The 27,048-nt window shown below is 40.4% G+C and overlaps 1 protein-coding gene across 5 annotated transcripts in view; it reads left to right on the top strand.

The window, feature by feature from the left end:
• ZPLD1 (zona pellucida like domain containing 1) overlaps positions 1-27,048 on the top strand; it is a 314,927-nt gene that overhangs the window by 90,206 nt on the left and 197,673 nt on the right. For 4 of the 5 annotated variants that reach the window (XM_032478045.1, XM_032478056.1, XM_006188536.2 and 1 more), the window contains exon 3: positions 23,834-23,944. The gene's annotated coding sequence lies outside the window, so the exon portion shown is untranslated. Of the gene's footprint in view, positions 1-4,577; positions 4,595-23,833; positions 23,945-27,048 lie in introns of those variants that run through there. The other variant, XM_032478069.1, reaches the window with a different exon arrangement.

Genomic DNA, 27,048 nt, shown 5'->3' on the forward strand with positions numbered 1-27,048 from the left:
CGATCCTTCTCAGACTCTTCCAAGATTGAAAAGGAGGGAGTACTTTCAAACTCACTCTGTGAAGCCACCATTACCCTGATACCAAATCCAGACAAAGACACTACCAAAAAAGAAAATTACAGACCAATATCACTGATGAACATAGATGCAAAAATCCTCAACAAAATATTAGCAAACAGAATCCAGCACCACATATGAAAGATCATACACCATGATCAAGTTGGATTCATGCCAGGGACACAAGGATGCTTCCACATATGCAAATCAATCAATGTGATACGCCACATCAACAAAAGAAAGGACAAAAATCACATGATCATCTCAATAGATGCAGAAAAAACATTTGATAAAATTCAATACCCATTTATGATAAAAAACTCTTACCAAAGTAAGTATATAGGGAACATATCTCAACATAATAAAAGCTATTTATGACAAACCCACATATACTCAACTGTGAAAAACTGAAAGCCTTCCCACTAAAATCTGGAACAAGATGAGGTTGCCCACTCTCACCACTTCTATTCAACATAGTCTTGGAAGTCCTAGCCGCAGCAATCAGGCAAGAAAAACAAACAAAAGGGATCCAAATTGGAAGAGAAAAGGTAAAATTTTCACTATATGCAGATGACATGATACTATATATAGAAAACCCTAAAAGCTCCACACAAAAACTGAGAGCTGACAAAAGAATTCAGCAGGGTAGCAGGATACAAGATTGACAGTACAGAAATCAGTTGCATTTCTTTACATTAACAATGAAATAGCAGGAAAAGAAAGTAACAATCCCTTTTAAAATTGCATCCAAAACAATAAAATACTTAGGAATAAATTTGACCAAGGAGGTGAAAGACTTATACATGGAGAACTACAAAACATTGATTAAGGAAATTAAAGATGACTTAAGGAAAAGAAAAGCTATCCCATGCTCTTGGATTGGAAGAATCAATATTGTTAAGTGGCCATACTACCCAAGGCAATCTACAGATTTAATGCAATCCCTATCAAATTACCCAGGACATTTTTCACAGAGCTAGAAAAAATCATAATAAAATTGATATGGAATCACAAAAGACCCAGAATTGCCAAAGCATTACTGAAGAAAAAGAACGAAGCTGGAGGAATAACCCTCCCAGACTTCAGACAATACTACAGAGCTACAGTTATCAAAACAGCACGGTATTGGCATAAAAACAGACATATAGATCAATAGAACAGAATAGAGAGCCCAGAAATAAACCCACAGACCTATGGTCAATTAATCTTTGACAAAGGCAGGCAAGAATATACAATGGAGAAAAGACAGTCTCTTCAGTAAGTGGTGTTGGGAAAACTGGATAGCAGCATGTAAATCCATGAAGTTAGAACACTCCCTCACACCATACACAAAAATAAACTCAAAATGGCTTGAAGGCTTAAACATTAGACAAGATATTATAAATCTCCTAGAAGAAAACATGGGCAAAACATTGTCTGACATAAATCTTAGCAATGTTCTCCTAGGCAATAGAAATAAAAGCAAAAATTAACAAATAAGACCTAATTAAACTAATAAGCTTTTGTCGAGCAAAGGAAACCATAAGCAAAACAAAACAACAAGCAATGAAATGGGAGAAAATATTTGCAAATGATGTGATGGACAAAGGCTTAATTTCGAGCATATATAAACAGCCTATACAACTTAATAATAAAAAACAAACAAACAAATCCAAAAATGGGCAGAAGACCTAAACAAGCAATTCTCCAGTAAAGACATACAAATGGCCAATAGGCACATAAAAAAATGCTCAATATCACTAATTATCAGAGAAATGCAAATCAAAACTACAGTAAGTTATCACTTTACACCAGTCAGAATGGCCATCTCTCAAAAGTCCACGAACGATAAATGCGGGAGAGGGTGTAGAGAAAAGGGAACCCTCCTACACTGTTGGGAATGTAATTTGGTGCAGCCATTATGGAAAATAGTATGGAGATTCCTTAAAAAACTAAAAATAGACTTACCGTATGATCCAGCAACGCCACTCCTGGGCATATATTCAGAGGGAACTCTAATTCGAAAAAGATACTTGCACCCCAGTGTTCATGGCAGCAGTATATACAATAGCCAAGAAATGGAAACATTCTAAATGTACATCAACAGATGACTGGATAAAGAAGAAGTGGTATATTTATACAATGGAATACTACTCAGCCATAAAAAAGAATCAAATAATGCCATTTGCAGCAACATGGATGGACCTGGAGATCATCATTCTATGTGAAGTAAGCCAGAAAGAGAAAGAAGAATATCATATGATATCACTCATATGTGGACTCTAAAAAAAAAGAAAAAAGAGGACACTAATTGAACTCATCTACAAAACAGAAACAGACTTGCAGACATAGTAAATAACCTTATGATTACCAGGGGAAAGGGAGTGGGAAGGGATAAATCTGGGAATTTGAGATTTGCAGATGTTAGCCTCTCTCTATATATATAGATTAAAAAACCCCAAATTTCTTCTGTATAGCACAGGGAACTCTACTCAATATCTTGTAATAGCCTTTAATTAAAAAGAATATGAAAATGAATATATGTATGTATATGCATGACTGGGACATTGTGCTGCACATCAGAAATTGATACATTGTAAGTGATTATACTTCAATTAAATAAATGGTGAAATAATTAAGAAGTCTCCTTCTAGGCCTTGGGGATGGGAGCAGAAGTCAGTTGGTGGCTGGTGGGAGCTGACAAAGCCAGGTTGGCTGAAGGATAATAGTGTCTGGGCAACAAAGCCACTAGAAGGCCACAACAGATTGGTCTTTACTAAGGGGTCTCACCACCATCAGAAATCACTTAGTCAAATACATCATTCAGTACCAAATAGCACACACAAGAATGAGTTGTAGAAGCATTAGAAATTCCAAGGTGTGAGTCAGTTAGGGGGAGAAGGAGGAGGCAGTTTCAGAGGAGTCTGAGGCTCAGTGGTAGGGTAGGGAAGCATTCTCCTTACTGCAGGGGATGGGGCTGGGCTCAGAGGACCAAATCAGAACATAAGAGGAGCCCTTATATACACCGTCACTAGCAGGCTAATTCTAATGAGCAGCATTTTGAAGAAGTTGAACTCTTTGCCCAGGTCTTTCCTTGGGCAAAGAGTCTGTTTGATTCGGTCTAACAGCCAAAAGAGAGGACTGTGGTGAGGAGAAGGACCAGGGCAGGGTGCCAAGCTAAGCTGGCTAGGTCGATGCAGGTAGACACTATTAACATTTGAAAAAACAATATATGCTTTGTACCTCAATCCATTCTTACATTTTGAATTTTGTTTTCCTTTCACATGGTTTCTAAGTGAAAATTCCTTCTGCAAAAGCCCAGGCTTATTTGAGTCTTTTCATAAAAATGTGGAGCTGGAGTACAAGCTATGGGCTCTGGAGACAAACTGGTAAGACTCTTAGCTCTGCACTTACTTCCTGGGTGTCCTTGAGCAAGTGTCTTTACTCTCCTAAGCTTCCCTTTCCTTGATGTAAAGTGCTTTGTGAGGATTAAATAAAATCATGTCTATAAAGCTGTTGACATAGTATTTGAGTTCAGTCAATGTTAGCCCTGTGTTAATTAACACTACCAAGGCGAAGAGGCAAGGTGACGCTGTGAGGGTTTCCTGTCTCCAAGCTTAAAGGGAGATACCTTCATATTTGAGAAAGAAGAAGAAAAAGTTCTGCTTTGGGCACATTGAGTTTAACAAGTCAGTGGACAATCTGTGTTGAATTATAGCTAAGAGTCTAGAGTTAAGGAGAGGGGCAAAGCTGAGATTTTGATTTTGTGGGTCAAATTGTGGAGATGGTCAGTAAAAGAGAGTGTCTAAGAAGAGTGTTTAAGATGAGAGAGCCATGTTTCCAGAATGTCTGTCTTTCATATTCAGAGATTATCAGAAGAAAATAATTGTGAAAGGGATCAGAGGGAGCAGCCAGAGGTGAAGGGAGAACGAGGATAGAGGAATGTGGAGGCGGTCAGAGCAGGCATGTTCTTTATGGAAGGAGCGGCCGAGGAGGACAAGGCAAGTGATCCAGAACTGGAAGTGGCCATTAGGTCTAGCAGTTATTACATCACTGGCTTCCTGGGCCAGGGCAGGCAATGGAGCATTGGTGGTAAAAACCAAACTGCTGTTGGCTGAGAAATAAAGGGGCATATTCATGATATATTAAGGGAAAAATCAGATTATAAAATGATACGCCTCGTATGACCCCTATTTATTTAGCAAATGAAAAGAGAGACTTAAGAAATTTTTACATCGGTGATGGTCTCTAAAGCTTGCCGATTTCTTTGGTAATACCGATGGTTGATTGTTTATAAAGAATGGAAGTCCAAGCTTCTCCCTGAACGTTATTTTCAATTCTGTGCTACTTCTACCAGCTTCTGACTTTCAGACCTTGTGCCTGGTTTCCGATCCGCATTAAACTCCAAGACTGAATTCTTGTTTCCTGTGCTTGATTTTCGGTGCTCTCCAGAGACTGAGCAATGACGCAGCCCTGGCGCTTCCTGCTGCTGGCTGTTTTGTAACATACTCCACCTCTACCCATCTGGCTTGACCCCGGGACACAAATCCCGGCAGCAGTATGTGCGCAGGCCAGTCGCTCGAGGGGCTGGGACAAGGGTACTGTATTTAGGAGTTATGTGATGGAGGCATAGGTGTTTCTAAGGAAGCGTGACTAATTAGCCCTTAGAAGCCCCAGCAAAATTGGAAGTCTTCTAGGTTACTATAGAAAACATGTTCCCACAAGACACGTCCTAGTTTTCCATGCTGAGTCATGTCCTGCTTTCATTTTCTCAAGCCAGATAACAGCTATTGTCAAAGACACAAAAATATTTTATTACTAATTAAAGCGTTTTGCATACTTGAAGACAAGCTTTATTTTTAAGCTCTGTTGTGAGAGAAGAAGCAAGCCGTGAGCTTGGGGGACTAAATCTTTTCACTCACCTCAAGCCTTCACAGCACCTGCACTGGTCTGTGTGACTTGGGACAAATTCCAAACCTTTCTTTACCTGAGTTTCCTCATTTGTGAAAGAGAATTATGATTTCAACCTTGCCCATTTGTTGTGAGAAATTCACGTGATTATGTTGCACAGAGCTCGCACAGGTGATTTCTTTTTCGTTAAGTTTTCTCCAACTTTGTCTCATTTTACTCCCAGAAAGTGCTTTCATCCTTGTCCTGATGGAGAAGATCCATCCCATGAAAGGGAAACATTTAAGAAGATACAGCCATTTAGCTGAATTGTAATCTCCATCTCCAAATGTTCCTTTACTCCCAAGCTTTCTCCTCTCCTCTGTAATTCTGAGCTCAGCCCGCCGCCTTCTCTCAGAACTTGATTCTGTGGGGTATGATATTTTGAAATATTAACCAGTGTTTTTTTTACCCTCAGGTACTTTCTTTCTCCTCTTTGTCTCTTCCTTGCCTGCAGAAAAATTACTAGCCCATATTCACTGTCTCAGGAGAAGGAGGAGAAGGCTTCGAGATTTTTGTTTTCTTCCTGGTGATTAGAGGGAGAGAGAGACCTAGACAGAGGTGGCTCGAGTAGTGAGGAATATGACTTGTCACTGTTCCCTTCCCTCACCACTAAGGACTCCTTGGGCTGTCAGAATAGAAATGGATGAGGAAAGGCAGGAAAGACTGGGGGTTTCTGAGGAAGGTCCTGTGTCCTGCTCTGAGTCAAGCCGGGGGCTATGGTGACAGCTCCGAAAAGCTTGTGTGATCTGAGAGCAGAAAGGGCCTATAACTCACTTCCCTTTGGAGCGCTGGGCAGGTGGTGATACATTAGAGAGAATGGTTCCGTGGTATTACTCTAGCCAGATGGGATGTGGGTAGCCTCAGAGAGTTTTTCACACTGATTTGTGGTGAGGGTAGTAATAGGTGATGCCTTTGTATCCAAGGATGGTGCAGAAGGAGTTTCTGAAGGGACGATGCAGATAGATACAAAGGATGTTTTTTCAGGTAACCAGATGTACCAGCCACCAAGGACGAGATGTGATAATGGATGGGTCAGCAGACGCCAGTGTGGAGAGATGCCTTTGAGGTTCAAATGCAAGTGCTCCTTCAATTTCCCCACCCCAGTGGCAGACACACACACACCACACTCCAGCCTCACATGTACACATCAACCATGTACACTTGCACATCCATACCTTAGCACTAGGTGAGATTCCAGAATTTATATGAAAACAAAACTCAGGGAAATTTTCTCTGCATTTCTACTACCCCACTGGAATGGTAAACCAAGAAAGAGAGTGGAGTTTAGAAAAAATGAAGTGTCTCTTATACATCAGAATTTGTAGACTGAGACACTTATCTGCCATAGTTTATTAGCTATCCTTTTTTTTTCTATTTATTTCTCTTATTTCTTTACTGAGATATAATTGACATATAATATGTCAGTTTTAGGTGTATAACATACTGATTTGATATTTGTATATTATTGCAAAATGATCACCACAATAAGTCTGGCTAACATCTGTCACCTTACATAGTCACAAAAAATTTTAATTCTTTCTTTCTTTTTAAAAATTGAAGTATAGTTGATTTACAAGATTACATTAGTTTTAGGTGTACACAATAGTGACTCAAAATTTTTATAGGTTATACTCCATTTATGATTATTATAAAATATTGGCTATATTCCATGTGCCGTGCAATATATTCTTGTAGCTTATTTATTTTATACATAGTGGTTCATACTTCTTAGTCCACTACCCCTGTCTTGCCCCTCCCCTCTTCCCTCTCCCCACTGGTAGCCACCAATTTGTTCTTTATATCTGTGAGTCTGTTTCTGTTTTGTTATATTCACCAGTTTGTTCTATTTTTTAAGATTCCACATGAGAGTGATAACATAGTGTATTTGTCTTTCTCTCTTTGTTTCTTTCTTTCTCTTCCCTGCCCTCCCCTTCCCTCTCCCCTCCTTTTTTCTCCTTCCTTTCTTTCCTTTTTTCATTTTGCATTATCCATCTCTGTCACTTTCCATAGCCTCTCTTTCCCTTTGGCTTATGTATATGCCCAGGCCTTTTCTAACATTGATGCCAAAAATAATAAACCCCAGGACCCATCTCTCACTAATACCATCTGTCTGGAGTCCAGCAGGACCAATTTCATTTTTCTCTTAATTCCTGTTTGTGTCGGTTGCTATAAAGTACCAGACTCCCAGGTCCCCATTCATCTACCACACTTAAATTCTCACACAATTTGGCAAATTCCCAGTATTGTACCATGCCCAGTTCCTCCCCAACTCCTGAACTTCCTTTGGTCCTTTTGGAACTCATGGGACATCATAGCCAAATCTTTAAGGCATCTGCTTTTTGAATTCTTGTGCCCGTATGTTTTCAGGTCCATGTCCTACTCCTCTCCGCCGTGCTCTCTAATACAGGGAGCGGAGCTCCTCAAAAGCTCCCTTGTGATTGTTCACTGGCTGCCATCGAGGTTCAGCCAACAGAAAGCATTGTGGGACGTTAAAGCAAGACAGGAAAGGAGAGGCCATGGTACCTCTGCATCCTCTCCCCGTCGGGCTCCAGCAGTGGCTACAGCTTCCCTTTGGCTCTGGCTCCTTCTGGATGACCATCCTCTGTGGTCCCAGTAACCGCCTGTTCCAGTTCCTGCCACGCAGCCCAGCTCCTGAGCTCTGGTACCTCCTCCTCTGGGCTCCCCAGCCGAACCAGTGATAGGGCCATACTCTTGCTACTCTCTGAGTTTCTCTATTGTACCTTGTTGAGCTTTTCAGCTCTTCCAATACTTTCATAACCAGTTCCTTGAATAAAAAGGGCTGCCTTGTGTGGGTTCTCTTCTCATGACTGGACCCCCCAAAATACAGGGTTTATTTTTTCACCTTTCTGCTCTGACCAACATAAATATTTAGTTCCTTTAAAGGCTCATTTCCAGGTTTTCTGAGTAAATTCTATGGTTAATAAATAAAATAAAGACTTAACAATGCCATCTACTAGATAAATATTTTATATATATATATATACACACACACATTTACTGTAAATGTATATATTTAAATCTTGAGTGTGTCACTTTACTTTTCTATACTTTATCAACTATAAAACAGGTATAAAAATGCTCTACCACTCCTGTTTGCCAGAGTTTTGTGAAACTCAAAATGCATCTGCTAGTTTGATTTTTAAAATAAAAACATGAAAAATACACATTCCAGAGAAAATAACCTCAGCCCTCAGTGGTAGATTTTGTTCTGTAGAAAGGTGAATAATGTCTGCCCAGTGGAACCCAAAGATTATGGTTTAAGACCCTGTTGGACATTAACCACTTTGTATCTAATCCAGCAACCTAATAAGTTGTAATAGATCTAGTGATAATAACGTAAACCAAGTCAATCACATCACTTTACTCAAGACCCTACAGCAATTTCATTTCATCCAGAGTAAAGTCAAAGTCTTCACCATGGCCTAGAGATCGTCGGTCACCTTGGTCTGCCCCACTTCATTACATTCCTGACCTTAGACTCTGCTCTAGCCACCTTGGCCTCCTAGGTGATTCTCCCTGAAAACTAAATACATTTCTACTACAGGTGCATTTACTTTACACTGGCCTTTCCTTCTGCCTGGAATTTCCTTCCAAATAAGTTCCTCACCTTCTTGCGGTCCTTGCTCTAATCTTACCTTCACAGTGAGGACAACTGGGCCATCCTGTTTAAAATTGCAGTGCTCTTAGTGTTCCGGTCACTTCTTTACCCTGTTTTTTTCCTTTGTTTTCCCTATGGAACGCATCATCTTTTAACATTCTGTCTAATTTATTTATCTGTTTATTGTTTGTCCAAGTAGTACATAAGTTCCACGGGGGTAGACTTTTATGTCTCCAGTTAAAAGAAATGTTCCTGCAACTTGGCAATTACTCAATGATGATGACAAAAAGAAAACCGTGAAGGTCGGCGCTCAACCGTGGAACAATAACTTGGAGAAAAGGAAGGTCTTCAGACATCTTGGATGCAAAAGAATGTCCTCTTAGGAAATTTTCACTTCTCAAATATGTGAGGTAGATCAGTGGTATAAGTGGTGAAGTTGTAAGTGACAGAACTTGGAGTCTCTGGCCTTTAATGGTTCCTGGAGCAGTTCCTCGTGCCTGCGGATCTCAGGTTAGCCCCTTAGAATACAGTCTGGCAGAGGACTTAGTCAGAAACTTCTTCCTGCATTATGCCTGGAAGCTTGGTAAGAGTGAAAACTCCCATTCCCCGAGGGTGGGGCCTATGAACCTGCATTTTAATTTAGCATCCTCGTAAGTGTTTTAAACAAGAGCCACAATTAAAAAGAAAACTGACTTAATTTATGTACAAATTAAGGGCACACAGTTTCACAGGAAATTCATATCCAGTCAGGGTTTTAAAGATGTCTTTCAATGTTGCTCCATTCCCAGAAGGAAGTAGGGTAGGCTTCCCTGGGCAGTGAGGGATGCCCAGGGACCATCTGCTTAACTCTGTTGATCTTAAAAAAAAATAGAGTTATTTATCAGCAAAATGAATTTATTTGGAAATAACAGAGAATTGCAATTGAGGACAAGCAAACCATGGTGAACCAAAAGCAAGTCCAAACAACAGAGAAGAGGGGGTTGCTTTTATGGAGGAAGAGAGAAAGTTGGGAGGAGCTGTTTTGAGGAATCCAAGGTGGTAACTGCTTCTCAATGGCTAGGCTGTTGCTGGGCAAGGAGAAATTCTTCCTTATCCTGCTGGGGTCTGAGTAGTTAGTGACAATGCCCCCGTTAATGACTCTGTATTAAATGAGGTTTCTTTATTTATTTTCATAATTCCCAGTTTCCAGGAGGCTCTCTTTAAAACCTTTCCAGAAAGATGATTTCAAAAAGCAATTAATTTTCAGGATGAATTCAGTTCTGGGCATTCCATGGCTGATTTTCAGCACAGCAGTTTCACATCCATCTTGCCAAAAGAGTTTCTGGGGAAAAATGGAGTGGTTTATAACAGATGGCCCAGTGACAGGAGTCATTTTGGCCGTGCGCAGTGTCTGCAGATCCTGATTCTGAGCCAGTAAGGCATACCACTCTTCTGAGATTGTCCAGGATCTCTTTGTACATTCTTGTTTCACTCCCTGCAACCTCCATCTCCAATTCCCCAGCCGTGCCAATTTCTCAGTTAACTGGCAAAGATTACATTAGACATTTCCTGCTCCACACTCAAGCCATGTCTTTACCGTCTGTTCAGCTTTGTCGTCTTTTTCCCCCATCCTTAGTTTAAAGGAAAAAAAAGTCATGTAAATATTCTCCAACTATAATCTTACCTGCAACATTTTGCTTTCTTTAATAGGATCCTAGAAGAACTCACTAATCCAATCTCAGCATCTATGAACCTTTTCTCATTGTAGGTCTTCTGTTTCTTCACTGCTCTTCCCCCTGTTCTATCTCTGCTCACATGTTTCTGGTTCCATTGCACTCATTGGGTAGATGTAGTCTCTTTATTTCCAGTGTTCTCTCTTGATTTAGGGCCTCCTTTTCTCTTGAGTGCCTTAGACTCATAGGATGTTGTAAGTGACAGGTCCTTAGAGATCATCTGCTTCAAGACTTTCATTTTTAAGGTAGGGATGCTGAAACCCAGACGGGTAACAAGATTTTCCCAAAGTTCACAGCAAGACAGAGGCAGGCATGAGCCCCATCCTTTGACTCCCAGGTTAGTGCCCCTCCATAGGGGCACTGTTCTCTAAGGCAGAGCTTGCAATAGCCAGCTCAGGGGCAACATGTAACCCATGGACAAGTTTTATTTAACCTGCATGTAAGTAAAAAAATTATTTATTATTTTTTAAAAATGGAGGATTTTGGAAAAGATCTAGAGATAGACAGTGTAAGTGGTTAAGACCATGATTCCTGGAACTGAGAGCCCCAGTTCAAATCCCAGTTAGACTTCTTACTCATTGGTGCCCATGGAAGAGTTAATAGGCCAACCACCCTCTGTTTTCTTCATCTATAAAAAGGGGTTGTCAATAGTCCTTACCTCACTGAGTTTTAGAAGAATAAATGGCGATACATGTGAAGTGCTTACAGCAGTGCCTATTTGGCAAGTGCTCTATGTGTCTGTTATGAGCTGCCCTTTATTATACAGTCATGCTGTTGTAATACCAACTCAGAACCTGGAAGCTCAGCCAATTTATATTACCTTCCTGGAGCTGGTGTGCAGCTCCCTCACTCACCTGTGTATATACCTTCTGTCCTCCAAGCTCCAACCCCCTAGCTCTGGGTTCTCCATCAGAAGAACTTTTAAGGTCAGTGAAATTTTGCAGACTCACTCCAATCTGAAGGGACAGCCTGTCTGGAACTTTTTAAAGTATGGAATAGTAATAATATTAAAGAAGAAGAAATGCAATTGTGTTAACTTCAGATGTGTAGAATGATGCTGTGATCAGGGCTTGCTGAGCTAGGCTGTCGGGGCTAGAGCAGTGTGTACAAACTGCAGGGGCGGACTCATTGGTGGAAAGGGGAATCAGTTCAGGAAGGTGTGACTAGAATTTTAAAAATGGAATAAAATAAATACGCTCCATTTTGTTCTGCATAGTAAGGGCAAAAATTGTTTTGTGAAATCCTTTTCAATTGCATATTCATGTGTTTCTTTGGATAGGTTGAGGAATGCATTTCCTACTGTGAGTCCTCATCTAAAAGTTAGAAAGCCACTGTGCAGGAGAATCTTGTATCCTAGTAACTGGATAGGAATGATTCTTAATTGACACTACCAGTTGACTTAATAGAGCACTCCTAAATTCTTCTCTTTTGAGAAGGCTCTTCTTTATATTATTTATTTGCTTAACAAACCCCTTTGTCAAGGTTCGGGGAAAATTCCAGTACCAGAAGATTGCATAAGAGACTTGTCATCCAGGAGATTTGCCAAGGTGATCTAATCATAAAATAGTCTCCAAAATAATAATCTTGTTAATAAGTCAGTTTTCTGATTCTTGCCCATGTACATGAGGGAAGTTCGAGACTATGCATTGCTTCTGTTGTTAGTATAGTGGAGAGGATTTAGCTGCTAACAATTCTTTATTCTACCTTCAGGTGCAGTTTCCTCATTCCATTTCAGTCTGCGCTCACCAAGGCCCAGTTCTGGCTACCTGGCAACAGATACCTTAAACGTATTCTATGAACTGAACTTCATGACATCCCCTGTTCTTCCTTGTGGCTCTAAGGCTGTCCTTTAACTTCACTGTAACTTAATTTTACTTTGATAAGCAGAGGGAAGGAGGTCCCAAAGAGCCGTTTAAGGTAGAACATGAGGCTACTTTAAACTTCCACTTGAATTCCTGGGGGCACTTCATCAGACAAAACAAATTAGTGAACTATCCCCCAAATGTATACTTACTTCATGTGAATGTACAATCATACAAATACACATTATAAAACACATACAAGAGTAGAAGTAAAGGATAAGATGAAATAAATCATATTTTAAATAATTTTTAAATGATAGAACTAAGTATATTTTCAATAATATTTCTTTGTGTTGTTGAATATCTTTATTTTAAAATAATTAAACAACTTGATATTGAGAATCAAAGTTCTAGTTTCAAGTATAGTTCATGTCAGTACTTGGTTTTAATGGCATAATGTTCTAAGTGGAAAGGATACCTCACACTAATACATATATACCCAGATGAAGTATGTCATTTGCTGTTACTGCTTTATGTGATGCTCAGCTTTTAATCTCACACATCAGTTATGCCGAAGTTTTATTGAAATTCAGTTTGTAATATTCATCTTCTCTTATGGCAATCAGTTAGTGTTTTAAAATTCATCAAAATGGATGCAGTATCTACTGAAATATTTCATTTAGAGGCTTTTTATCTGGGTTAAATAATTCTGTTCTCATGTTTTAAAGTGTGCAAATGTAAAATATAAAGTGTGCTATGGGTAATACATATCATTTGTAGCAACGCAAATGCATAGTAATGAAAATATTTCTTAATAGTCACTTTCAGAATCTTTTTCCTGTAATTTCTTTTGAACATCAACCACTGCCTTACTTAGCATTGAAGCATCACTTCTAACTTGAAGAGACAAGTTTGTTTACTTATTCATTTAAAAAATTATCTGCAAGGGTGCTTTCTATAGATAGCCACATGTCATTAAAGAAAAGGTCACATGTTTGGATCTCTCGTCTTTGTAAAAGAAAAATGGGTGTCTCGTCAGTAGGGTTGATACCTTTTAAGCGCTTTGCTATGGATAACCAGGGAATTTCAAGAACTGCAGGAGACTGTCATAACTGCTCTCCATTTTATTACAAAGTATTGTTGAAATCTTGTTTTTGTAAAATCAGTTGTGTTGCTGACATTCGGTACTGCTTTGCAGACTTCTGTTTCATCTTCTTTGCTGTAATCGTCTTTTAATGGCAGTGCATACATCTCATGTCATTGCTCTATCCATAACATATTCTAATAACTTAAATTGTTATTATTTTTTATTACATTCAAAGCTTCTATTCCTTCAATAGTTAGCTAAAACTATGTTCATATGCACATGAAAGAAGTAATTTACTAAGTTGAATAAGTCTTTGAGTACACTTTTCCTTTAGTTCTTCACAAGAAAATTAGTATTTCATATATGTCATTATTGGAAAAAATCTAGAATATACCATAAGTATATATGTGAAAAACAGATATACTTTCATCTAATTGTGTCACAGACCTCCCATACCAAATAATAGTTATTACTTCAAATATGCAATAGTTTCATATTTTCCAATAGTATTTTCTGACAAAAGAATGTATTTCAATTTGTAGCCGTATTATTTCTCACATATTTTATCAGCTGTTCTTACTGCAGGAAGGACAATGTTTACTGATAGTATATGGCTTTTCTTTTGTGCTTAGGTAGGAAATTTAATATGTATTACATGTTTAGTGAAATATTGTAAAGGCCTGGGTTAATTATTTCATGGTGTTTTTGAACCACCACTAAAAAACTGTGGGCATTTGTCTTCATGTTCTGCATGATCAGTGTGTGTCTTGGTAATTATGATGGCTCTCAGACTATCACTGATATTTTAAGGCACAATATCGACTTAAGGCAAGGTTAATCTTTAAAGATGGTGGACGTGAGTGTGTATTTCACAGAAGCGTCTTGATAATTTGAATTATTTGGGGCAAATTCTTGTTAGGTTAAATTGCCATTGCTTTTCCCTCTTAATAAAGCTGACAACTTACTTGGAATAAAAGTATAAAGTCTGACATTGTCTTATTGCCTTATGTTATTTGAGGCAAACCATAACATTTTCCCATAACTTTATTACGGAATTTTGCAAATGCACACAAAATAAAAGAGGATAATGAGCCTGATGTGCTATCACCTAGTTTTAGGAGTTATCACTGCATGGTTATATTTTAAATCCATTCTCAGACAACATATCATTTATATATATTTCAGTATGTACTTCTAGAAATGATTGCTATACTAAACACATAAAAATTCATGGTACATTGAAAATATTCTCAAATATTTAGTGTTCAACTTTCTCCTATTGTTTTATAATTTTATTTTTATATTTGAAGATAAAAGCAGTGCTTTGAGGATGCATTTGGGGAGTAGACCCCACAGTACTTCGTTTGGTTGAATGTGGAAGAAAGAGAGAGGAAGAGTTTGGAGGTAAAACTCAATTTTCTGGGTGAGAGATGAAGAAGAATTTAGAGGTGGTTAGGGTGAGAAAATAAAGACCTGGAAATATCAAGATGGAGATGAGAAATCGACATTTGAATGAATAAATCTGGGAACTCAAAAAGGGGTCATGGCTTAGAGACATAAACTTGGGAATAGATGTAGCATAGGTAATATTTAAAACTATGAGAGTAAAAGGGGAGGGTGTAGCTCAGCATGCATAAGGGTTCAATCCCCAGTACCTCCTCTAAAAATAAATGAATAAATAAACCTAATTACACCCCCCCCAGACAACAACAACAACAGCAAAACAAACTTCTGAAACTATGAGAGTAAGAGGCAAAACAAGGTGAGACTATAGAGTAGATAAGAGAGCTCAGACCTAAGACTGACCAATTCTGACTCCTTAAGGAGAATGAGAAGGGGTCAGAGGTAGCAGAAAAATCGAGGGTGCAGTGTGGTGAAAACCTGGAGAGAGAGGGTTCGAGAAAGCAACAGGCATCAACAGTGTTGGGTGCTGCTGAGAGGCTTCATGGAATGAGGGTTGAAAAATCCAACCAGTTTCAGACCCTGCTCCTCCACTTGCACAATTTCTGCTGCCGAGAAATTTTGAACTGTGTGAGTCTCGATTTCATCATCTGCAAAGTGGTGCTTATGAAAGGTGGTGTTGGATGGTGGGAGCATGGGGTGGGGGTCAGGAAGTGCTCACAGTTCCTCATCCAGCGCAGTGAGAAGGGTAAGTGTGGAGGGGAGGGTGGAGCAGACCGTCTTCTACCAATTCCAAAAATCTGTGAGGTGAGGATGTTTTACCTTTACAGGATAGGGGAAGGGATTTTCTGAGTGACTCTGTAAACTACCAGGTGCTAGGCAAATATGAGGTGGTATTTCTGTTTACCGAGACAGTAAACGTCAAAGAGAATTTTTGTTGTGTGCTTTTTGTACGTCGTGGCAGCTTTAAGGCAGATGTACCCATGATGGTGATTTCATGTAGAGGAAACTGGAGACAGGCTGTGATTCTGAGTGTTAGTGCATCAGAACCCTAAGAGTTTAGAGGTCCCCGAAGCTTTAAGATTTGCTTGACTCTGGTGTTACTAAGTTACAGCCACTTGAACATTTTGCCTTGTCCTCATGCCACAGAGCTATCCGGAAATTATGAATAATCTGAAGCCTCCGGTCGGGTGGTCAGGTCAGTGCCCTGTGCACCCATCCCTTCAGCATGACTCTCGGAGCCCCCTCCCCTTCCCTGTCATTTACTGTTATACGGGAGACCATCCCCATTCTGTAGGCCTTACTGCGGAGGTGGTCCTGAGGCTCCTGCTGCATCATGCAGAGAGAAGTCATTAGGTCCTCAAGCAGCAATCCTATGAATTAGCGAAACAAACTCAGAGCTCTCAGAATCAGGAACTCAGCTGAGTGTGTTTCTCAAGGGCAGGAACCTGCCTTAGGTTCACACAGAACCTCACATGCAATGATGCATAATCAATAAATGCTGTTAAAAAAGAGAGAGAGAGAGACTGCCTTAGGCACTCAGGCTGTGTGCCTTAATTGGAGGCAAGGCCAGCCTTTGTCGTTGGCTTATGGTGTCAGCTCTTGAGAAGATTTTTGAAGATGCTGTCAATTATCCTGTCCCCTAGATGAATACCTTTCTGGATAATGGCAATTCTACTTATGAATTCCACCCATTAATAGGCCTTGGTCTCTGACAAAATGCAAATGTGCCCAGAGGAGCAAAATTGCATTGTCAGATTCTTATATCTTACTGCATTTGAGTTCTTTGGATCTCTCCAGAGAGCATAGTTTGACTAAAAATGTTGAGAAGAGAGACAGTGGGAGTGACGAAGTGATGGGGGGAAAAATCTAATTTTATGGACTTTGCCATTGTGCCTAGAGTTGATTGGTAGCTTGGATACAAGGCAAGTATCCAAGGACGATGTGTTTTTCCTTTTATTCATTGTTTTCTTTTTCATTCATTCCTTTACATTTCACTTCAAATACATACAATGGATCAAATTCCATATACATAGTTACATATTCTTAGTACAGTTACCCTAGATGCATAATGAGGATGCAGGTAACATTTTTAGTCTTGCAGTCCCGCTTCCATGTAGCTGATTGATTAGCACAGTAACAGGAGCAAATGCAGGAGCATAGAGCTTCAGGTGACACATTCAACTAACAACATTCAGGCAAACAAAGAAAGACGAGGACTCTGGTACCAGGCAATTGCAAATTACAGATTAATGAATGTAATTTTGGTTTCAGGGATTTTCCTATTTTACTCTATAACACTGGGGCCAACATTTATTAGCTCAGAAGGGTCTGGTGAAGGCCTGCTGGCAAGGCATTAATGTACCAGGTAAGCTTTTGCATTTGCTCATTGTACACACCAGATTAGACAGCATTACTAAGCTTAATCTGACCTCTAGTGGCACCTTGTAATAATGAGCACACTTGAAATCTACTTAGAAGCTTTGCTGTGGGAATCCTGCCATCACTTTAGCTTAAAACTGGGAGAAAACCTAGAGATGATCTGCTTGGCAAGCTTCCCACCCACTGCCCCATTCTGCAGGTGAGGACACTGAGGTCCAGAAATGTTGGGTGATTTGATCAAGGTTGAAGATCTAACTGATGGTACAGACTAGATTTTTGTGCTAATATGACAGTGTCATCAAAGAACAACCAATATGCATATATGTTTAAGTGTAGATAAGGATAAGGTGAGATATGTAAACCTAATGGCTTTCTGAATTCTGTGAGTCAACAGCATCGAGGCACTTTCAGCTCAATATCTGAATATTTTAGTTCAAAGTATGTGGAATAACTTAGTCAAAATTACTGACTTCGGGTTAGCCGTTCTTAAATGGTGAGTTTCTTTGATTTTTTTTCTTTGAATGGTTTAGAACCATTATGACAATAATTAACAAGTGGTATAATTCTAATGATTTTAGAAGACCAACATGCATTCATCTGATTCAATACTCAGTTCTAGATCTTGGGAATATTCAAATTGGAATAAGACATCGATCTTTGTTTACTTAATTCCAAAATCTTTAATCAAATTGCAGGCAGTGTAAAGTAGTGAAAAGAATGCTGGCTTCAAGTGTGAGCAGATTGGGTAAGAATTCTGGCTCATCTCTGTACTAATTTCTATTGCTGCTGTAACATATAACCACAAACCTAGTGGCTTAACACAACACAAATTTATTCTCCTACACTTCTGGAGGTTAAAACTCCAAAATGAGTCTCAAGGGGCCACAAGGGGTAGGCAGGGTTGCTTCCTTCTGGAAACTCCAGGGGAGAATCCTCTTCTTGCCTCCTCTATGTCTTGGGGTTGCCAGCATTCCTTGGATCCTGCCTGCATCACCCTAGTCTCTGCTTCCATGGTCATATCACCTTTTCTTCTGTAGTCAAATTTCCCTCTTATAAAGATAAACATGATTACATTTAGAAGACAACTGGATAATCTTGCCATCTCAAGACCCTTAATTTAATCATAGCCGCAAAGTTTCTTTGGCCACATAAGGTAACATTCACAGGCGAGGGATCAGGGACATGGACATCCTTGGGGCCATTATTCCGCTTGCCACAATCTCTTATCAGCTGCGTGATCATGGTCTAATTACCTTAACCTCCCTTATAGAATTGGTTGTGAGGTTTAAAATAGAGGATAGACAACATGTATCCAGCAAGCTGCCTGGTGCTCAATCAAATAGATGCTCAGCAATATTCCCTTTTTGTCCCTTCGTTTAATCAATTGATAAAACCCTGAACAACAGATTATGTACATAAGAGAGGAGGTTCAAATTCTGTGTAATCTAAGAGCTATTTCTGGAAACGGGACTACCATCTAGTGGATGAGGGGGACACCACAAATCTCTGAATTGCAGTGTTTCCAGGTAGTGGGCTCCTCTCTCTAGCTTCCCGAATGGTGCATCTTGCATTCTGATTTTGGAAGCTTGGTTACTTTCTTCACCTCATTGCCCATCTCCTAGTTTGCACAGATAAAAACTTCATTACTGATAATCATATTAATTGTCTTTTAAAATAATTATGTCCTGTGGCAATCAATTACACAAGTCTGCCAGATGGCACATGGAGTGTGTGCTGAATGGAATGATCAGTTATATTCCAATCTACCCTGTTTTATAGTTTCTACTCTGCCATGGGCTTGGTCTGCCTAGGAAAGACACTAAAATTGTGCTGTGTATTGTCCCTATATGTTTTGCTTTCCTCTTCTTTTTATCATTCCTCTTCAACATGGACTTAGAGAGGATGGGTGTAGTAGAACTCAGTTTCCTTGATTGGAAATGATTCATTGATAGTCACTCTGGAAGCCTTACACTGGAAATCTCCCTTGGTGATGCCAGAGACTATGGGCTGTGACCTGACTGTCACCAAGCTAAACAAGGCCTTCAGAAGTAGTCTTCTTGGGCAACATATGGCTCGCAGTGATTAAGTTTCATGCCTTCAGATGGGCAGTCTGTAGTTTTCCCAGAGGTAATACCTACCATTTTGGAAGACATTGCACATAGGTTTCCAGACATTTTGTGACCCGCCAGCTTCCTGAAGACATTTCTCCAGGGCAGGAACAGACATGCAGGGAAAAAAGTAAAGAAAGACTGACATCTGTTGTTCCTGACAAAGATTCCCCCGAGTCAAAACATGATTTCTCACCTGGAAGTCCTGTGGACGCTGCCCCACACGGTGGCCTTTGCCCCGTGACAGCACAGCCCTTTCTTCTTGCGGCGTTGCAGAGTTGCGTTGCAGTTACCTTCCACCGGCTCTGTAACTAGCTGGCTTTAGGGCTGTAGCCAAGTTACTGAAAGTACCTAAAACCTACACATAGAAAGAGAGAAGTGAAACTAGATCATCTGTAGAAATATTTTTCCTGAAACAGTCTGTGATTCTTTGTTTCATTGATTTTTGTCAGTGGAAAAGGTTAACTTTTTGCTGATGGGAAAAAAAGCCATAATAAGTCTGGAGAAGGAGGACAGAGCTGGATGGGCAGGTGGAATGACCTTGAGAGAAAGGAGCGAAGGAGACACAGCAGCTCATAACTCTGCACTGGTGACCCTGGCTCGAAACTAAGTTCTTTGCACTCTATCTCCTGTGTTTCCTTTGCTCTGCTTTAATTTTCCATCTTAACTCATTAAGAATTCCTCAGCTCAACATTTTTTTTTGATTCTCTGTTGCTACATCTCTGTGCTTTATTTTTGTGTGTACTTCAGTGAAGCAGAAATTCTCAGCAAGATTAAAATATTTAAAGGTAGAGTTTTCAATAGGTGATAACTGTAAATACCAACTTTTTCAGTTATTGCTAGATCAACAAATTCAGAATGTGTTGTTCTAGCCCTGGGCAGAATGGATACCTCGAGGTACTGGCTTTCCATAGCTAGATAGATATTCTGCCCCATGGGAAGTAGGAGTGTTTTTCAGCTGCAAAAGCCTGAACAGATTTGCAGTTACAGACCAAGGAAAAAGTCTGCACTAATTGCAGATTTCAGGGAAGCCAAAGCTGCAGTTAACTCTCCATCCACTAGATGGAGGTAGAGGAGCACAGAAAAAAATACACTTCGGGGTTGTTTATCAAGTTGATCCCATGAAGCTAAGGGGGAAGCTGATGTGTCATTAAGACCCACAGGTAAAATGGATGAATTTTGTACCTTTGAACACTAGTGGAAAACACTGGCTTGAGGTATAAGGCTGTTGGTAAGACCTTTTGATTTTATGCAAAGGTTGTACTCCTTCATCATCATCAAATAGCAGTCCCTGCCTTTGCCTGGTTTGGGCATCTTTTAGCTTTTTACAGCTGGATCTACTGTTGGGCTTCACTTTCAGTCCACTCTGCCAGCCCCACGTCCCAAGGAAGTCCTGCCAGCAGCGGAGGGGGAGCAGCTGCCTCCGTGCAGGTGCATTGGGTTAACAGAGTTGCGGGCATATATTCGAGGGGCTGGCATTTCCGGCTCCTCAGGTGGTATTAGTTTCTGCCTTTTACCGTGATTCGTATAGTAAAGAATGCATCAAATAGGAAAAGTATTTAGATGCTGGTTTAGGCAACAAATGACAATGATATTGGAATATTGACCAAGACTAAATTCAGATGGTCACCCATAATTGGTAAGACACTTCAGCACTAACTGACATTCCAACTTCCCTCCTTTCTTCCTTTTTCTCCCTCTCTCCTCTTCATTCTCCTCCACTCCCTCTGTATTTAATCTCCCCCCTCCTTTCTCTCTCCATCTCTCTCTCACTCTCTCCTCTTTTCTCTCTCTCTTCTTTACTGTCCAGAAGATTCTGAATCTGGAACCTGAAGGGTCCCCTTCCAGCTTTTGGATTCCCTCACTCTGTTTTCTCTCTGGTTTTACCTTGCCTAGGATTCTAGTCAGTCCTGTGTTGAACCCCACCTGGTGATGGAAGCCTTGGTGCCCAGTCCTCTGCCTCTGCCTGGAGGCTATAGTTCTATGCACAGGAAGTGCCCACCTAAATAAAACTACCACTGCCATGTCCTGTCCATGTGCCCCTAGGATGTATCTGCTGATGTGGGCCATTGGCCAGGTCACACTTGAGCCTTTTAATGGAATGTAGGGCCAAATAAATACCCTGGGAGTGGGAGGAGGAGGGAAGGAGTGGATGCAGGTAGAGGCTGAGACAGCCTCAGGTGGGACTGCGTTTCAAAAAAGACTTTTTTTGGTGCCTTCTATTTTATTTTAAAAATGTGTGTGAAGTTTGCATTATGCTGATATGCATTCATGTTTGTTTTAATATATTGAAATGTATTTTATTACTTTGTCATTAAGCAAAATTGCTCCAGGAAGATGCATCCTGTTTATCCTGTGCCTTTGAGTCCTTCCGGCCACATCAGCGGCTATTCCTTTCGTCTGATGTTTTCAGTTTAACTTAGGCAGGAGCAGTGGTGAAGGTGGCAGGGTTTGGAGCCAGACTGAACTGGGTTTACCCGAGCTCCTCCGGCTCACTAGTTGTGTATCCACAGGCACAGCCAGGCCTCTCTCAGCTTCATTTTTTCCCGTCCATGAGTAGGAATAATTGTGACCACATAGGATTGTTGTGAGGATTAAATGGCAGAATGTGCACAGAAGGATAGAAGGGATATAAATCCCTTAGTATAGTGGCAGCCACAGAGCAGGCACCCTTAATAAACATTATTGTTGTTAGGAGCAAAGCCATTTGGATCCTATGTTGAACCATCCATTTGTTCTCATTTGCTGCACTTGAACTTAGTCTGGTCTTTTCAACAGTACTGTGTTAAATATGGCTTTTTGCAATGCAAAGACAACCTGGAAAATGTGAGAGCTGCTTGAATGTTGTTCCTTGTGGTTTGCGCCTCTCTCAGTAAGAAACCTGTACAAATGAAACATCCTCAGTTTAGTGAAATGGAGTGAAAGTGGGGTGAGGACAGGGATTATTTTACTCCCATAGCTTAACTGCTTGGCTCTGCAGTGATCGGGAGACGTGGCAGTTGGCAGCTAGTTAGTACCATAAGCTTTTTAGGACCCTGGGCAGGAGAGCATTTCAAGGAAGACAGAAGAGTAGTGTTTGGCTCTGGCTACAGAACTCAGTGCTCAAGTCTAGTTCTAACCTCCTGCAATGGCTGTGTTCCCTTTATCACTCTTTGCTTCCAAACAAAGCAGAGTTGGAAGCCAAATAGGGTTCAGGGACCAGCTAATTCTTCATGTTGGCTTAACAGATTTTGGAGGAGGATCAGAGAAATGGTTGTCTTTAATGATCTCTTGAATGAAACTTACTTAATAAAGGGGAAGTAGAGAAGTGTGTTTTGGCTACAGTTTGGTTCCAGTTTGTACCACGGTGAGGAGAGAGATACCACCTACATCAAACCCAAGTATCTCCTAGGTGCCTACTAGGTTTAAGGCATTGCCTGAGACTCTCTGAGATACAAAGAAATTTTAACACTCTGGCTTGGCAGTTAAGTGCTTTCCACATGAATGGGAGAAACAGTACATACTCATGCAACACTGTTTAACACAATCACTAATGTAAACTGCCTTCTCACAAGAACTCTTTTAATTAATTCAACAAAGTATATACAGGGTCCGAAGCCTGAGGTGTGGGTTTGCTTGAACAGGATAGGCTCTCGCACTTAACCATCTCATAGTCTAGTTGGATGGAGATACGTACAGATGATCGTGATGCAGCCTCTAAGAGAGGGTGCTGGCTCTGCCTGAGGGAGTCGGGGGGCCTTAATCTGAGTGCCTGGATGGAGTCAGGACTCTGGAAGGGGCATGGCTGCGGCACGCAGGACGGAAGGGAACAGTTCTGGTACTGCGGAGGGTTAGGCCTGGAAGTAGAAAGGAAATGATGATTGTGAAAGCCGTCTGGGTAAAGAATTTGGGGAAGAGGAGAGGATGATTCCAAGGCATAGCGCTGGGTGCCCAGCACAACGGTGTATCATGGGCACGAAAGGAGAACAAAGGAGCGCTCAACCAGTTTGGACGTTGAGAGTAAGACATGCCAGAGTTCACAGGTCAGCTCTGAGATCTAATTCCTGTGTATTAAGGAGGATACTAGTAGCCAAGGCTGTTGGAGACTTAGTAACAGGTCTTTGCTCTCAGTATCTATTGACAAAGTCTAACATGTTTAAATTTGTAAAATTAAAGTACACTTGGGAAAGGTGATCAGAATATGTTAGAAGGCAAGCTAGATTGAACTAAAGGTATTTTGCAATGTGTGCTAACATAGATATAAATCAAGGGGCTGTGGAAATGTTAATTGAGTGAAGTGAGAAAAGTTAAAGACAATTAAAGTAATGCTTCTCCAGAAGTCCTTTGTGATAGAAATCATTAATTTTCCCAAATTTTCTTGACTTTGTTTCTTGGACGTCTCTCCAGTCTGTGTCCTTACCTTTGATCATACTCCTATGATATAGTTCAAGTTTTCTGTCTTCATCATCCAGGTTAATAATAGATTGCCAACTTTCTTCTTTGCTTTCAGTCTCAGGACCCCAGTCCATTTCCCTCGCTGTTACCTGAACGATCGTTCTAAACGACGTGTAACCACACCACACCCTTTGTTTAAACTCATCCGTGGCGCCCTTTCTTCTGTAGCATCTTACCACTGTCTTGGGTTTTAAAATCTGCACTTTCACAACTGACTTGGGTCCTCGATAATTGTACACACTTTGATCCTTAAAAGAGCAGAAAGAGACACAGACTCTCTCTCTCTCTCCATGCGCTCACAGACAGAAAAGGCCATCTGAGGACATTGAGAAGCTGTTGTCTGCAAGTGGAGGAATCTCACAAGAAACCAACCATGCTGGCACCTTGATCATGGACTTCCAGACTCCAGAACCGTGAGAAATACATTTCTATTGTTTAAGTGCCCAGTCTGTGGTATATTGCTAATGTGGCCTGAGCTGACTGATACAGGGTTGGACTGGGGCGACATTGTGCCTTGTCTCTAGTAGCCATTTGCCGTGAAGGGTTATTTTCAGTTCCTCTAGGGTACTTGGTGTTGCAGGGCATCTCGAAAACAGAGCAGCAAGAAAGTGAATCTTTGGCTCTGGACTAGAGGCTGATGTTAGTGACTTATTCCCCAGTAAGCATCCAAGAGAACACTTGGGTACTTTAAAGAAATGTACCCTCTAAGAAGGGCTTTTAAAATTTCTCCCACAATCCCACTTTTCCTACGCAAGCTGCTGGGGTGTGATGATGCCCCAGGGGAAGCTGTTGTTGTTAGAGGAAAGAGCAAAAGAAGAATTGCTGGGAATCCAATAATGTGTCTATGTGTGTCAGGATTCATAGGGTTTTATAGGCTCATGAATCAAGACTGTGGCATCCTGATTTTGATTTAAGATTATTCACTGGGGAGCAAATTTTGCTTTGAACTTTGCTTAAACCTTCCTGAGCAAAGAGATCCTTCAGATATGCAGCGAGGGCTTCCCAGCACGGCACCTGGGGGACGGATATTTCACACAATTTACTGCACATGTCGACTGGACACACATCACTGCTCACTGCACGGCACAGCAGTATTTAGAAAGGGGCTGCTGGCAATCCAGACTTCTGTTTTCTGTTTGGTTGCTGCTCCAGTTATTCTGGGAATTAAGAGAGAAAGGAAATCAGAGAATATGATTGAAAAAAAAAAAAGGATAAGCTGCCTCACACACAGTGAACCCTCAAACCAAAAGTTGGTGGGAAATATCAAAGCTGAGTCTTACTTTCACAGCTGCCCTAAGTTTTAACGTCTGCTATGAATTTCCTCATCTAATGCACCACATCAGCTTGGTCAGATGGTGCGTGTGTGTGTGTGACGGAGCTCTCCTCTACGGTGGTGTTGGCGATGTGACTCTTACGAGAACAACACTTCTTCAGGTTTGCATGATGTGTAATTTTCAGAGTGCTTTCCCATCTTCTGTTTGATTTGATTTATACATTGGCTACATCAGGTCTCAAGTTAATGCAAGGTCAGAAATTTGTTTTATTTAATTCACCTTCTTGTGCTACACAGCCCGGCACTGTCCACATTTATTCACCAATGATGCATTCAGTGATATAGTAGGGTTTAGAGAAATAAAAGTCCTGGGCATCTTTCAGATAGAAGACTAAATATATTCCACAGAGCTGTTTTTATAAACATCCGAGCTAAAGAGAACTCAGATGATTGAGAAAGCACATGATTAATACTGGCCTTTTTGTTTTATGATTTTCTTATTTATTTAATTTTGCTTTGACTTTTGGTTGAGTTTCTCTTAAAGCAACTGAATATTACGCATAAGACTCAGGCGACACAAAGGTGTTTGATCTCTTGTCAATTAGAAATTCTCAGAAAAAATAGAACCTATGTAATTATTTCATGTGACACATAATTGGGAAATTTGGACAAAAACAGAAATTAGCAATGAATGTTTTTTGTGGTTCAATGAATTACAATAAATAGCGGTGATGCAATCAGTTTCTTTATATAATTCCATCTTAGTTTACTGCTTTTTGGTTGAAATTTAGCCTAAATCGAAAACAACTTTCATTAGATAGGCTTATAGATCATAATATTATGTACAGAGGATACCACCACCATGACTTAGCACATCCTTGAAAGTGCAAAATAATTTCTTTTTCCATAATATTATGTATTATCTGTGAGAGAAGTATGGGAAAAATAGGAAAGTATACTGTGAGTGAGTTTACTGTTGTCTGTTAAAACAATATTGTATATTCTAAAGTTTGTGACTGATGCAGAAACCAGGAAATAAAGCAACCATGTTGGTTTATTAGACATTAAATATATTTTGTTGCCCAGAATTTTGTTTAATGCTAGTGGGAAATAAACCAACTTTATTTAATTAAATTCTATAAATCAATTACAAATGTGATCCATATTATTAGTAGGAACATGTCTACGGTGTTACAGCAATTTGTGACCACTTCTGCAACCCATACTTCCTGTCTCCATTAACAATGCCTACATGTATAAAAACAATATTTGAAGAGAGGAGGGGAAAAAACGAGTCATTCCTTTTACTGCCGCTTGACCTTCCTGCTCAGTTACACTTCAAGTTCAATGAAAGAAGCTAAAAATAGCTTAATTTGGGTAGAAGGCAACCTTAAAAAGTGTATGGATCTCAAACCAAGCACAAAGGAAGAGAAGGGTAAGACTGCTTCTGCCACTTGATGGCCACCAGGTGGCAGTGCACCTCAAGGAATCGGGGAAGACGGCTCTTCTGGACTGGAGCTGCCAGAAACCTAGTGTGAACACTATCTGCTCTCACCCAGAGGCAGGGATGAAGATCTGAAAGTGTTCAAATATTTCAAATCTTGCAGAAAACCTTGGAAAGACAGCCTCTTGCCAGCCGCAAATGCTTGATTGCTGAGATGGAATCTTGGATGATTCTGAGTGGCACAGTAGGGATTGCTGGTCTCTTGAAGGCAGGGCTGCCCTCCTCAGAACACAGCTGCAGCCAGGATGCACTTGGACCACATTGTGGGGCCCTGGGTGGGTGGGTGGGGGGTTCAGCGTCTTTTCTTCTTAATCCTAACTCCCTCCTGAGGTGATCTCATTGACTCCGGAGGTTTCAGCCTTGTCTACAGCCCTGATCATGTCCCACAGATCTAACCGTTGCCCACTCAGACACCTTCCTTTTATCCTATTTGACAGACATCTTTAATTCCATTGGTCCCTAACTTAACTTTAACGCCCAGTTCTCTGAAGCCCACCCCTTTACAGTGTTTGCCAGTTTACCATTATACCAATCCTTAAACTAGAAATTTAGGGTCTTTTTTTAAAATTTCTAAACACATTTTAATAAAATTTGAATTAGAAACACACATTTTAATAGAATTTAAATCATAAAGTTTCTACAGTTTTAATCCTGCATTTTATTTGGCTGCAGCAGAAGCATTTCACATGTGGATTAAAAATTTCTAGCAAACTTCATGGTAATGACTACAAAATATTCCA

This window comes from Camelus ferus, chromosome 1 (assembly GCF_009834535.1).
Source record: "Camelus ferus isolate YT-003-E chromosome 1, BCGSAC_Cfer_1.0, whole genome shotgun sequence".
Classification (NCBI taxonomy): domain Eukaryota; kingdom Metazoa; phylum Chordata; class Mammalia; order Artiodactyla; family Camelidae; genus Camelus; species Camelus ferus.